General features: G+C 50.6%; 1 protein-coding gene across 8 annotated transcripts in view; it reads left to right on the top strand.

The window, feature by feature from the left end:
• ELMOD1 (ELMO domain containing 1) overlaps nt 1–14684 on the top strand; it is a 446580-nt gene that overhangs the window by 54807 nt on the left and 377089 nt on the right. The window contains exon 1 of one of the 8 annotated variants that reach the window (XM_069640658.1): nt 1000–1019. The exons of the other annotated variants lie outside the window; for them this stretch is intronic. The gene's annotated coding sequence lies outside the window, so the exon portion shown is untranslated. Of the gene's footprint in view, nt 1–999; nt 1020–14684 lie in introns of those variants that run through there. 8 annotated transcript variants of the gene reach the window in all.

The raw sequence follows: 14684 nt of genomic DNA, 5'->3' as shown, positions 1-14684 counted from the left end.
CTACCATCAGGCATAGTGGCGACTTCCCGGAACAGACCCTATGTCTTCGACAAGAAGGGAACATTCAAGCATCAACCCTTGGACGCCAAGTTAAGCCACACCGACCAATTTGTCTCATTCTCCTCAGGTGAGAGTGAAGGGGAGCATCGTGAGACCGACAAACGTGGCAGTCTGCTTCCCCGCTATGGAGAAGAGGAGTCAGAACCGCAGAAGCAGTCGCTATGATGGACCAAAGCACCGGTGTTTGTCAGAAGGCACGGGGAGAATGGGTCACTCCTGGGACCATAGGCAAGTGATGGTCTGACTGAAAATACACTATATTGAATGTCAAACTGAATTAAAACTCCTAATGGAGTATAATAAATACCAAACTTAATTGAAATACTCCTTTAGTATCTTGAACACCGAACATTTGAACTCAACCAGTGCTATTTAAAGAAGATCACGGCATATTGAACATTAACCAGACATTTGAACATAACAAGAGCTACGTGAAACATCACAGTTTATTGAACACCAACCGTATATTTAAAATTGCACTGTGAATAAAACAAAAATATATGGAGTACTGAACCATCATTTAAGTATTCTAACCATCAGTGTGAGAAAAGCCCATAAGTCTACGGTAACACAAAAGACTGATGTAAGAGTGTCCAAGTGTTTTACATTAACAGAAGAGTGTACCAAAGTACAGACCAGTGTGAAAAGCCAAAAGCCTGAGGCAGAAGAGCCTGGAAAGGGGCCAAACAAAGTTATGGGAACTCCTGGCGGCTTGATCTGTAATGGGTGGACCGTGGGGTCCGACAACTGCGCCTAGACCAGGGAGTTCCACGCTATGAAGTTCACAGACAATATCAAGTCCAGGAGAAGCTGAGGGTTCCTGGTTGCGTGACCTGTGATGGATGGACTGTGTGGTCTGACAACTGCGCCTATATCAGAGAGCCCTAAATGATAACCCGCAAAGGACATTGGAAATGATTCATGAGAAATGTGAAACCAATGGGCAGGCAAGTCAGAAGGTGAGTTAAGTAGACATAATTGTTTTCTTGTTTTGAACATTGAGTGGACGAAAGCAGTAAAAGCTCTGCAGTGAAACCTTTGGGAAGGGAACCCTGAGAGTTGAAAGAACTAGGAAACCTTGTCTTGGGGAAGGGAACCTTGAGACCTCCCTTTTGTGTGAACTATACTGTATTGAATTTGGGGAAGGGAACCCAAGAAGAACTCTGAGCTAGGAACAGCTGAGACTTTATTTTTGACACAGACAGACTTTTTGATTGTGTTTTACAGACACAGGGCCTCATTACACGGAAGGCGGTAAGGGATTACCGGCACCGGTAAGGGCAACGGTGCCGGTAATCCCTTACCACCCTACTACGAGGTCCCTCAGCGGGTCCCGTCCTTAACGTGTGGTCAGACCACACGTTAAGGACGGGACCTGCTGAGGGACTTCAGAGCTAATAACGGTACCGCTAATAGCGGTACCGTTATTAGCTCCTTCCCCATTCCCATTGAGCCTATGGGGGCTCGAATGGGAATGGGGAATGGTAATTGGCATGGGGATTTACCGGGTCCTCCAGGGTCGGAATGATCCGGTAAGTCCCCATACCGCCTACCCGGACCTAGAAGGCGGTAGGGGGTAGCCATGGCGCTAATAGTGCCATGGTTACCTCCTACCGTGTAATGAGGCCCACAGACTTCCTTTAGTTTTCTCTAGGCAGGAGAAATCTCTACCTTTGTATTATGGCTATTTGGGCCCTACACCATCCTGACATTGAAATACCAATATTCTTTGAAACTTGAAATCTGTTTCCTGTGTCGTCTCTTCATACCATACCTGTCTCACAGAAGTCACTTTTCACAGAAACCTATTCAAGTCAGCTATGAAACATAATTTTGAAATGTTACATGGGTGGCACAGAAACCTTTTAAGGCTCTTTAAGATGCATAAGGGGGTGTCGCCAAACTGTCCTCGAGGGTGCAGACAACTGAACTCATCTGGTGGTCATGTTCTAGGATCCAAATGCACTGGGCCGAACTTCTAAATTGGATAAAGGAGATGGCGGGAGTCCAGCTTGATATAAAACCACTACAAATGCTGCTGGGAATTCCTCCCAGCGATGGGGATGAATATCGGTTCCCCAGAATGTGGGAGGCACTGTTGAGGGCAGGGTGATTGGCAGTAGTATAAAAGTGGCAAAAGTCCAACAGTGTCAAAGAAGGAGGAATGGTTGCACAAGGTATGGGACATCTTCACAATGGAAAGATTGACATCCCTAATACGAGATGACATGGTAGCCTTTCATGAAGAATGGGGGATGTTCATAAGTAAATGGGGAACTGACCAGAGATAAATCGAAGTTTACTAAGTAAGGTCTCTCCAGCCCCATCACGGCTCTCAGTCGGAAAGGGAACTTTTTGGAATTGGGTTCAAGACCGCTCTAAAGTAAAGAGTGGGTGCAATCACATGTCGGAATAATGGTTCCGTGGTTGGCATGCTGTGCAGCAATTGATGAGCTGTCACATTGCTGCCGTGGCGATTATTATATTAGGAGGAGGGTGGGGTACTTTTAATTTGATTGTTTCTATGTTTTATGTTCACAATGCAAAAATGTAATTAAAAAATGGTTATATGCTGATGGTGTCTCCAAGTCCAGGTATCGGGGGCCAAATCCACTCCATGATTTCAGGACAGCACCCAAAATACATATGCCCACTGACTCTAAATAAGAATTCATTACATAGTCCTTGGCAATTGTGCACATATGGTTTGGTTTGGAGGTGCCAAGCCCCAGCCTTGCAATCCCATTCTCTATTGCAGAGGTATGCAACCTTTGGCTCGACAGATGTTTTCATGTACAACTCCAATCGGTAGTCAATGGAGGAGAATTATGGGAGTCGTGGTCCAAAACAATTGGGGAGCTTGCAAATCACTGCTATATTGCTTCTCAAGTGAATTATGGGCTAACAAGAGGAGGAAAGAACAACTCGAAGACTTCAAGTGAGAGGCCCTAATCTCATTCAAAACTAGAAAGAAGGCACTTAGTCTCTAGATATGTTATAATTGTTAATACCAGAGATTGGTTTCTAAGCACGAGATCGGGATTCGAACCTGTTTTGCGCTGAGTTGAGCTTCCAAGCCAAACGCATTACCCCTGAGCTACATTTGACTTTATTCTCTCACCTACCGAAAATCCCACGGACCCCGTTCCTAAGGCTGGAAATCCCACGGACCCCGTTCCTAAGGCTGGAAATCCCACGGACCCCGTTCCTAATGCTGATGGGACTGCACGTGCACTCTGCCTGCAGATGCATCAGGGCACATGTGAGCATTGCTCATCCTGCCCATCATGTTCCTGAATCGTTATGAGCCTGGCCTCGGAGCAGCAGTCCTGTTACTTAGTGGCCATGTTGCATCTGGAGAAAATCAATACACGCATTTAATCAGCACCACGAAAGAGTGAAAGCTTCCAAGTGTGGCTATCGGGAAACAATTCATCTGGGCTCTCAACCTCATCCCTCCCCTCTGAGCATTATGTACTGCCTGTTCTCCTCTTACGGCAGTGTAGCTATGCGGGGATTTTTCCTTGACCATTTCACTCCTATATTTTCAGTAGAAGTTACAAACCATCACTCTTTCAACTGTCCTTTGCTTCTGTAGCCCTGTTGTTTTATTTGGGCCTGGGCCCCCTGGCGTGGCGGTAGCCACTAATCCAAGGTGAGACCACTCCAGGCCCCTCGCCTCCCCACAGTCCAGCTGCAGAGCAAGGGAACATTAGGTAAACCCGCAAACAAAGATGTCACAACTAAACACGAGATGGGCTTCATCCTCAGTTCCTCCTCCAACACCCTCTGTGATGCTATCCTTATCTTTAATAAATGACACCAGTCACCAGGGTGCTTAATTAACAGCACCAATAAGCAAAGCAATCCTATTTCCCTGTATTAACCTACACATCCCTTGTTCATGTTCCCAGCCATGACGTAACTGCTCTGTCCTCGTCCTCCTCCCTCCATGTCCCAAGGCGAACAGATGTAAGTCCCCTTTTTCCCTCTCATGTGCCACCCACGTAGAGGTTGGGCTAAAGGATAGCCCTGTTAAACAATGTGCCTCTAGCCCGACAAATGTATACTCAAATACATCCAAATATAGATACAGAAGCACCTGGGTGCAGCTGCTGCAGTCAGTCACCCCTAAAATGGCCCTCCAGTTATTTCCCCAAAGGGCACCATGCGCAGTACCTTGCTGTTTTTCTGGGGCGTGGAACCTGCCCCTCCCAGCTGCTCGGGAGGGACTAGCTCACCCCTGTTGCTGTCCTAAATTCTTGATGGGGAGTGCGCATGTGGGACCACGCTATCACTGTCGATGCTTGGGAGTCCATCTTCCGCGCGGCGCCACATGCTGTGGTGGTGCACTGCATCACTATTGTGATCCGGCCATGCCCATTCGCTCCCAATCGGGAAGTGAAAGTGCGCCTGAGCAACGCTGACAGGTAGGCCTGCGCCAGTCCTCACTTGCATGCTGGACAGGTGCAGTCGCTTCCACGCACCAGGGCCTGCACCAGCCTTTTCACCTGCATTGCTCTTGGCAAACATAACCCAAGGATTTCCCCTTCTCTGGCATGCCCTGTCTGGCCCCTGGGTAGGGTGTATAGCTCCCAGACTGTGCTGCCTGGTCTCGGCCAGCCCACTCGCATGGCCCAGGATGGGTGGCCATTACTACACCCGGGCCGCCATCCCAATGTGGCCCGGGGATACTCATTCATCCGGCCTGCCCCGAATGGCTTTGGGATGGGCCATGGTGCCTCTTTTGCCACTCTGCCCTTGGGCTACCCCACACATGCGGCTTGCTCTTCGCCCTTCTGAGATCGCCAGGTCTGGCCCCTGGCCCCTGGCAAGCTGACTCAGCATCAGACTGTGTGGGTGCTTGGGCAGCACCGGGCATGCAGCCCGAGGCTCACACTTCACGCCGAGCCAAGCTCTGGCATCGGTAGCCTGGCTTATTAAGTCCTTGAAGTTCTGAGGGTGTCGCTTAAGGCCTCTGACCACCAAGGAACATGTTTCCATGCCTTCTCCTTCTTGCCATTTCTTTCTCCCCCCTCCCCACCGTTATTTGTAATGATTTTTCTAAAGGTTCTCCCCTATGGGGCCAGTCCACCTCCTCAGGCCAGGGGGTGGCATGTCTTTTACTGTTGTTTCGCAACATTCTAATAAGCCCCACTGAGGGGTTGGATGGTGCATTCCCTTTACCCTGGTGGTAGAACACATAAGAATACACTGGTGTCCCTGTCTTTATTTATTTTGCTGTCCCTCGGAGGTTTAGCAATTCAACCCACCTAATTAGGCCAGGGGATACACTTCATAAAGCATTCTAGTCGAGAAACCTTTTCTTTTCTATTTATCTAGTGGCCTACTTAAAATCACCATCTAAAAATAAGTAACATGTATCTTTTGAAGTGCTCTGGGAGATGCCTAGGCAAACCCAAACAAATGATCTGGGGTAACTGGCTGCTGGCACTATTTTCTGAATCTTTTGTGTCACCTCGTTCTCCAGGATCTTGCTCCGTGGGGACATGTTGGAGATGGGCCTGCCAGCTGCCGGGGGATGGGCAGCCCATGGTTCCTTCATTAACAGGGTCATTATTGCATTTTCGAGTTCTCTGGAAGCAAGATCCTGTTGGAGGGACTCGTTCATTTCCAGCCATAGCTTCACCAGCCACTTAAAGGGGGCAGTTATGGTTTCTGTTTGATGTGGGTTAAAGGTTATCCGTTAATGGCTTCACCTCCATGAGGCACCTTCAATGGGGGTAATACCGCTACAATTAGATTTGAAGCACTGCTGTTTCTGTGCCCAGGCCTGCTCTTCTCCATCTTCTGATGCATGATAAGGGCCCTTGCAATGCCTCAAAGGAATCCCGAGTTTTTATATTTAACGGAAAAATATCTAGCATTACTTTTTCATTGTTCAGTCCTAGCAATATTTCCACGACACGGCAGGGCTTTTGTTTTTATGTTCTTGCATTTATAAATGTAACAGCCCCTGATTGCAAATGAAATGTTGACTCAATCGCTAAAGCGGAGCTGAATTCACCCTCATCCCTTGTATGCAAGTCCTTTATGGCGTTCATCACAGATTCAACTTTTTTTTAGCAATAGGTTTATGGCAGAGAACGGTAATACGTGTCAAGTGACTTACTGTGGTTAATTCTTTCTTTCGAAATGGCCTTATTACTGATGGAGCATCCGTTTAACTGTGCGTTCTGGCTTTACTGATTCAAGTGACATGGATGCACTTGTTTTGCTTATAAATCTCATAGGCAGCAGGATGAAGATGAAGTTGCTTCTTCTAAGTCATCAGCCAGTCCAACGTTTGTTCCTAGGGGGGGGATTTGGTTTCCTCCACCGGTTGTTTTCCAAGCTTCCGTGTGCTCTGTCTAATTCCTCCCATTTGTGTAGCTTATACCAATTGATACACCGTCAATTAATGGTGTATATGTACAGTGGATAGACGTTTTTGGACTCGCTACAAGTGTCTTTTATTTCAGCTTAGCGAAGGGAAATCATCCAGTTTATCAGCATGCTGTTGTAGAGTGAGTTCACTTTGCTTGCAGGGCTGCTACAATGTTTTCTGTCACGCCGCGTACGCAGCAATGAAGGGAGACCCACACAGTGTCAACCGGTCTCAACGCCCTCTTTATTATAGCTGCCTTTTCCCTTTCGGCTTCCCGTCAAACCCTTCTTCCTGTGCCCCACCCCCACCCTAGCCCCACCTTCCACATAACGATGTGGATCAAACATGAACCTGGCAACCTTCCCCCTTTTACAATACTTAGTCAGATGCTAGCCCATCTCTTCAATGAGTCCTCTGGGTTTAGTCTTTGCTCTGACTGGGCGGCCTTCCTTAGTCGGCTCAGGGCTGCGATGAGGGGACCTGTCTGACACTCCCATGCCTTTGTCACCTGAGGCTTCCCCAACAGAGGCTTCCTTGTCCCACCAGTATGAATCACCCGAGTCTTCCCTGACCCAAATGTCATTAGGTTCCTCACGGTCTTCCCGCTCATCAGTTGCTATCTGCTGCGGTGAATATTGTGCCTTTCACTCTCGTGACTGTGAGAGGAAAAGGTGCAAATCCTGAGTCCTCCTTCCTTCTTTGAGTCTAGCGTACTACTACTCACCTTCCTCAAAGCTGTGCTCTCGAACCCCTCTATGCTCAGCCTCTGCTATCTTCATTTTGTGATTCTCTTCTGCGTCTCTGCTTCGGACCTCCCTGTCCTCTGGTATGGTGTTTCTCTCTGGGAGTCCTTGCAGCTGTCGTGTCCATAGTCTGCCGCCGAACAAGAGGTCAGCTGGGCACTTGCCAGTGGTGCTGTGGAGAGTGTGACGGTAATCTCACAAGAGCTGGTATAATGTCTGTTCGAAAGGTTTGTGGGATGGATGAGCCACTTGTAGTGCCCTCTTAAGGTTTCCCATGGCTTGGGGCCAGAGGGGCGTGATTTTCCGATGTTTGAACCCCATGTATTGAGCAAAGTTGGCAAGGTCCACGCTGGTGAATGGTGGTCTATTGTCGGACTTGAGGGTTTGGGGGGACATAGGCTGTACGTATTCGGTCTAGGACCGGAATGACTGCTGTTGCTGCTGCGGACGGCACAATCTGTACCTCCTGGTACCTTGAATATTCATCGATCACGACTAAGGTGTAGGTGCCGTCCTGAAGGGGTGCAAAGAAGTCAACCGCTAGTTCTTCCCATACCCTGCCTCGGAGTGGAGACATCAGCAATGGGTTTGGGCGTGGGGGTGGAGCTATCACACTTCAAATGGCGCATTCTTTTAGAGTGTCCTCCACCTGTTTATCCAAGCCTGGGAACCAGATGTTCTGCTTCAATAGCTTCTTCTTAGAGACCACCCCCGGTGCCCCTCGTGGGCCAGGTCTATGACTTGCTGGCATAGTGACTTGGGCAGAACAACCCTACAGCTCTTCATGACGATTTGATCCTCAGTGGTAGTGATTTCATCCAGGTGTCTGACCCTCTCTTTCGCATGTCTCATTTTTCCTTGGCTGATACACTGTGCGACAATCGCCAGTACTGGGTCAACCTCCGACTCCTGTTGAGTGTTTTCCATGCTATCGGGAATGGCTTTATTTGGTGGATGATGTACTGTAGGTATGCATCCGCAATTGAGTGCTCGGGTTGTGGAGGTCATGTAGGGTGGCGCGAAAGATAGTCAGCTGGGTTCCTGTCCTCACCTGGTTTATGGCAGATGGTGAATTTATAGTTTTGGAGACCAAGTCCCCACCTCTCAATTTGCGGTGGCATCCGGGCTTGTGATTTACCATAGATGGTGAAGAGAGCTTGATGGTCAGTGACCAATGTAAAGGCTTTCGTAATAGGAAAAGGTGGAAATGTTTGCAAGCCCAGACGACTGCCAGACTTTCCATTTCCACCTGCAAATATTTCTGCTTGTTTGTGGTCAGACTGCAGTTTGCATAGGAAACGACTTTCATGATGTATGGGGCAAAATTTAGATAGCAGGAGCAGTAACTTGCGAACCCCTGGAATGACCTCAGGTCCGACACTTTCACTGGGTGGGGGGCTTCTTGTAAGACTTTGACCTTGACTGGGTCCGGACAAATTCCTTGGTCTGAAATTATTGTCCAAAGAACTTTAGGGTCTGTTTGCCAAATCCACAATTTGTCTTTGTTGTGCGTTACATGGGCTGCTCCTAGGGCCATGCAGACCTTCTGCAGGGTGTTGTGGTGTTCCTGGGCTGTTTTGACGAATATTAGAATGTTATCGCTGTAGTTGATACACAATGGGATGTGCTTGATTACCTGGTGGATCTCCTCCTGGAAGATCTCGGCAGCCGAGGATACGCAAAAGTTCAGACACTTGTAGCGAAATAGACCCATTTGGTTCACAAAGGTGGTAATATATCTAGACTCCTGGGCCAGCTCTAGCTGGTGGTAGCCCTTATTGAGATCAAGTTTTGAGAATACTGTTGCTCCATTGAGGAGGTGCATCATGTCCGTTATTCTCGGGACTTGGTGTTCCTCTCGCTGGATGGCCATGTTGGAGCGGCGTATATCTATGCAGAGGCGGATAGATCCTTCCGCCAATTTCTTAGGGACCGGTACAATCGGGGAGACCCATGGGGTGGGTCCCACGGCTGGCTCCATGATGTTAAGGTCCAGTAGGCATTTTATATCTTCCTCTACCTTCTTTTGTATATTTGTGGGGATGCCCCTGTAATGTTGAGCCAAAGGTTCAATTTCTGGGTCGATATGAAGCCTTACTTTGCAGTTTCATAATTTGCCCAATCCTTTCAAAAGGTTCGGAAATGCTTTCGGGACGTCCCCTCCTGGGGCCAGGTATTTGTGAGCCATCATACGGTAGAGAATGTGGACGAATCCCATGTCTATGGTGTTTTAAAGCTTAGGATACATCCACTGATGGCTTCTGTGGAAAGAACATGTAGCTGGATGCAGGCTGTGTGTGATTTGTGCGAACTGATTGTTGTAAAGGTACCCTTGCATGGCAAAGGTGCGTTAGAGCCGTAAGGGAAAATTTGCCACCTGCAAGGGTCTCAGTTTAGGCGGGTGTGGGAGTCAATTGTAGCCACCTCGCACAGGACTTTCACTGTTGCTCCGGTGTCGATAAGGATTTCTGTTAGCATGTTGTGAACTTGAAGAGTCCATGTGGTCCTGTGTTCCTTCGCTGTCTCATTTCCTAGTGCCCACACTTACCCCTTCTTCCTCTGACTGTCCTGCGAGGATGACGATTCACTTCCTGATGGTGAGAATACTTCCTCATACCATACTCTCTGTTGAGGCCTATGTGCTCTTCCTGTCAGGGGACCTGTGTGAACATCTAGACAGTTATCGGCCGCTGTCTCCTTCCGCGGGACAGTATCTTCTTTATTCGGGGCTTGGCCTTCTATCGTCTGGTCAGTAATTGGGATGGTGGCTGCTGTTCCTCTGGGAGGCAGCCTGGGTGATTGGCTCAGGGGTGTTCCTGCAGACCGCCTTGAAATGTTTGTCTCCCTCACATGCTGCATACTTCTGACCCAATGATGGGCATGTGCCCCCGTGAGGGAATTCATAGCTGCACCTGTTGCACGATTTTGCAGGGTGGCTGACCTTGTTGGGGTGGTGTTGGTGTCAGCTTCTTGATGACCTCCTGATCTCTGGGGTCTGATGATATCTTTACCCGTCCCAGACCGACCACCTGTTGTGCTACCGCCGAGTCGGTGTGGGCCATCGCCAGGATTTCATCTAGGGTACGTTGCTTCTGGAGGAGTTTCCTTTTGGATTCAGCAGACTCGCACCCCATGATGACTTGAGGGCGCAGTGCTTCATCATTTGGGTAGCGATGGAAAGTGCAGTGTTTCATGTGGATGCAGAATCTCATGACATAGTTGTCCAGTGCTTCTCGAATTTCTTGAAATGTTGCCTTCTCCTCGTCAACTAACTCATATAATATGTCCCGTACTGCTGCTTCCAGTGCCAGGGTTAGTCTGTTCTTTTTACTTTCTTCATTCATGGGGCCCATTTCCCCCACATATAGTCTGAAGTCCTTCACCCATCTGACCCATTGGAGCCCTATCTTACCTGTGTCTGAGATCAAATGCTTGGGGCAGCTGCCAAGGTGTAATGTCTCCCTGCCTCTGGTGAAAAACCTCTGAAGGCCTGGCAGGCAATGTAGCAGGGATGTCCTCCTCCAACATTTTATTTCACTGTGCTTCTCCACTGTGGCACGAGCATCTTCCTGTCCTTCTTCACCTCTAGAGGGTCAGGGTACCTCTGCCAGCACTGGCTGGGCTTCCGACAGCCTAGCTGTTGAGCGGGCAAGCTCTTCTGGCCTGTTTTCTTGCCTGCAGTATGGCACGTGGCCTCTAGGGTGCCATGTGCACTGAAGGCTGGGGCTCAGCTGCACCGCCGAAGCCCAGGCTGAAAGCCTGCCACGTGCACCGCTTATTACACGGCCACACCTGTGAGCCGGATCACTGGCGCCGCCCGGCACACACATTCATGCGGCCCAAGCCGGTCTGAACAGCTGTGGTGGGCCGCACACACAGATCGACTTCTCAGCAGGTGCTTGGAGCATCGGGACTTCGCCTAGTCCGAACCTCCGCATTGCCAATGTTGGAGACCGAATTCACTCGCACGGGCAACAATGAAGGGAGGCCCACAATGAAGGGAGGCCCACACAGTGTCAATTGATCTCAACTCTGTCTTTATTATAATTGCCTTAGCGCCGACACCCTCAGTGGGGTGGCACGGCGACAGCCCTTGTTGATCCCAATGCCCCCCCACCGGCTCTCATTCAGTCTCACACTCCTTCCCTGCTACCCTCCTCCCACAGAGCCCAACCCCCTTACAACCCAAATGAGAGGCAGGACCAGTTGGATGAGTGGGAGAAAAATTGCCACAGCAAACTTTATTATAACATAAAGTCAGGAGTTAGCTTACAGGTGTTCCGTTTTAAACTCAGGATTCTGCGCTGAGAGCAAGCAACTTTTCCCCCCCGCCCCTTCGGGTCCTTGGGGGACCCGACGCAGGCGCCCAGTCCCTTCCTCGGCAGTCCCTCTCTACCCTTTGGCCATTTCACATTTCACATTTACGTTTTTCTTTTCACTTCACTTTCCCCATCACTATTTACGTGCATTTATTTATTTGTTTCTTTATTTTATTATTATTTTTATTCCATGTGTTACTTTACTTTTCTTTTTTCTTTCCGCTTCGGCTCCTTCTAAAGGATGCGTCCAGGTCTCCTTTTCCCCCTTCTGCTCCCTTTCCCCGGGATTCCATCTTCCCCTTTCCCCTGGTTGGCTTGTTAATCTTTGTTAACTTTCTCTCCCCCAAAAGGTCTTCCCTTAGCCCGTCCTGCCAGGGAGCCCCTCTCCCCCCTTCCGCCAAGACCCCGGTCTGCCCTAGCTCTCCCCGCCTTAGTTGTCCCATCCCCTCCGGCCCCTCTACCCCATGGCACCCTCCTGTTCTCGAGAGCCCCATCCATCCAGCGCTACCTACCCCCCCAGAGCCCAGCGACCTTCTTATCCCCATCCCCTTCCCCTGCCTTTAGCTAAAGAGGGGTCCTCCCCAACTATCCCCCCTGCTCCTCCTGGCCCCTACCCCCCGCATTCCAAGGCCCCCCCCGTGTTTCCTTTACAACTGCTTGAGCTGTCAATCTCGAATGCCCCCCCTTCTCTTGAGCCCCCCCTTACCAACTCCTAATCTCCCATGGGCCCCCCTTCCCCTCAGTTTCCAACCCACTTGCCGGAGCCCCGTTTACTGTGAAATCTTTCAATTCACCCCCCCCCCCTTGCTGACTTCATTGTTGCTTTCCATTTTTTGTTTCCAACGATGCACTTCCCGTTTCCCCCACCCACTTTTGGAGTTGGAAGGTCTTCCAAGCCCCCTAACACTCCCCATTAACATGGGCCTCCCCGGAGTCTAATACTCCTGGGCGCCGTTCATAATAAACTGATGGCTGTGCAGTTCCCCTTGTGGTATCCGCCAGTACTTTCTACGGGAACACCAGGTAACATCCGCTGGGCTTGTCTGCAAGAGACCTGTCGCTGCGACCGGTGTCTCAGCCTGCAAGAAAAAACATCACACATCAGTACTACAATGCAAGGGCGGGCGGGAGGGCAACATGTCTGGGAGTCCGCAGAAAGAGGCCCCCTGCAATTCCCCGGGCTTTTTTATAGCGTCGCTGGCTGGGGCGCGCTGGCCCGCGCGCTCGAGATGACGTCACCCCCCAGCCCCTCCTGGGTGGGGAAATGCTTGGCCCCCTGCCCCCCCCACCCCGACTCCCCTGCCCGCCGTGCCTCCTGAGGGAATCGGCACTAAGGGGGGCCCCCGCCGAGGGGCCCTCCTTTGTCGGGCGCGGGAACCTGTCGTAGCGCCGACACCCTCAGTGGGGTGGCACGGCGACAGCCCTTGTTGATCCCAATGCCCCCCCACCGGCTCTCATTCAGTCTCACACTCCTTCCCTGCTACCCTCCTCCCACAGAGCCCAACCCCCTTACAACCCAAATGAGAGGCAGGACCAGTTGGATGAGTGGGAGAAAAATTGCCACAGCAAACTTCATTATAACATAAAGTCAGGAGTTAGCTTACAGGTGTTCCGTTTTAAACTCAGGATTCTGCGCTGAGAGCAAGCAACTTTTCCCCCCCGCCCCTTCGGGTCCTTGGGGGACCCGACGCAGGCGCCCAGTCCCTTCCTCGGCAGTCCCTCTCTACCCTTTGGCCATTTCACATTTCCGTTTTTCTTTTCACTTCACTTTCCCCATCACTATTTACGTGCATTTATTTATTTGTTTCTTTATTTTATTATTATTTTTATTCCATGTGTTACTTTACTTTTCTTTTTTCTTTCCGCTTCGGCTCCTTCTAAAGGATGCGTCCAGGTCTCCTTTTCCCCCTTTTGCTCCATTTCCCCGGGATTCCATCTTCCCCTTTCCCCTGGTTGGCTTGTTAATCTTTGTTAACTTTCTCTCCCCCAAAAGGTCTTCCCTTAGCCCGTCCTGCCAGGGAGCCCCTCTCCCCCCTTCCGCCAAGACCCCGGTCTGCCCTAGCTCTCCCCGCCTTAGTTGTCCCATCCCCTCCGGCCCCTCTACCCCATGGCACCCTCCTGTTCTCGAGAGCCCCATCCATCCAGCGCTACCTACCCCCCCAGAGCCCAGCGACCTTCTTATCCCCATCCCCTTCCCCTGCCTTTAGCTAAAGAGGGGTCCTCCCCAACTATCCCCCCTGCTCCTCCTGGCCCCTACCCCCCGCATTCCAAGGCCCCCCCGTGTTTCCTTTACAACTGCTTGAGCTGTCAATCTCGAATGCCCCCCCTTCTCTTGAGCCCCCCCCTTACCAACTCCTAATCTCCCATGGGCCCCCCTTCCCCTCAGTTTCCAACCCACTTGCCGGAGCCCCGTTTACTGTGAAATCTTTCAATTCACCCCCCCCTTGCTGACTTCATTGTTGCTTTCCATTTTCTGTTTCCAACGATGCACTTCCCGTTTCCCCCACCCACTTTTGGAGTTGGAAGGTCTTCCAAGCCCCCTAACACTCCCCATTAACATGGGCCTCCCCGGAGTCTAATACTCCTGGGCGCCGTTCATAATAAACTGATGGCTGTGCAGTTCCCCTTGTGGTATCCGCCAGTACTTTCTACGGGAACACCAGGTAACATCCGCTGGGCTTGTCTGCAAGAGACCTGTCGCTGCGACCGGTGTCTCAGCCACGACTCACAGCGGGCCACCGGCCGCAGTGAGTTCCCCCTCATGCACCTGGTCGCCTGAGCTGCCCCAATCCCCAGCTATGATCCAACAATGTTCTTTTACCCCCATTCATTCCGTTCACAACAGACATGGCGGCCCTCTGGGCAAAACCGGTGGCGTGATGAATAGTGTTGAGGCCTTTCCTGCTGGCGTTCTTCCTGTTTGCTTGATCGCTTGTTCCGTACTCCATTGCAGGAGGGCCAACTGACCTGGCAGCGGCGTGCCGAAATTAGGTCTTCCCTTGGCCGTTCCGTTCTGCTTCCTTAGCAGAGGCCCCCTCCCAAGTGCTTCAGGAGGGAGCGTTTCGGGCCAACTAAGGGCCTTTTTTAGTGGGGTTTTTTCGTTTGCCTCGCCCCTTCCTTGTGGGCCCTCAAATGTAAGCATTTGGATTACTTCTGTTGTTCCATCCGGCTAAG

Source organism: Ambystoma mexicanum, chromosome 7q, assembly GCF_040938575.1.
Source record: "Ambystoma mexicanum isolate Mex_15411 chromosome 7q, UKY_AmexF1_1, whole genome shotgun sequence".
Lineage (NCBI taxonomy): Eukaryota > Metazoa > Chordata > Amphibia > Caudata > Ambystomatidae > Ambystoma > Ambystoma mexicanum.
This window is presented reverse-complemented; position numbering and strand designations above follow the sequence as displayed.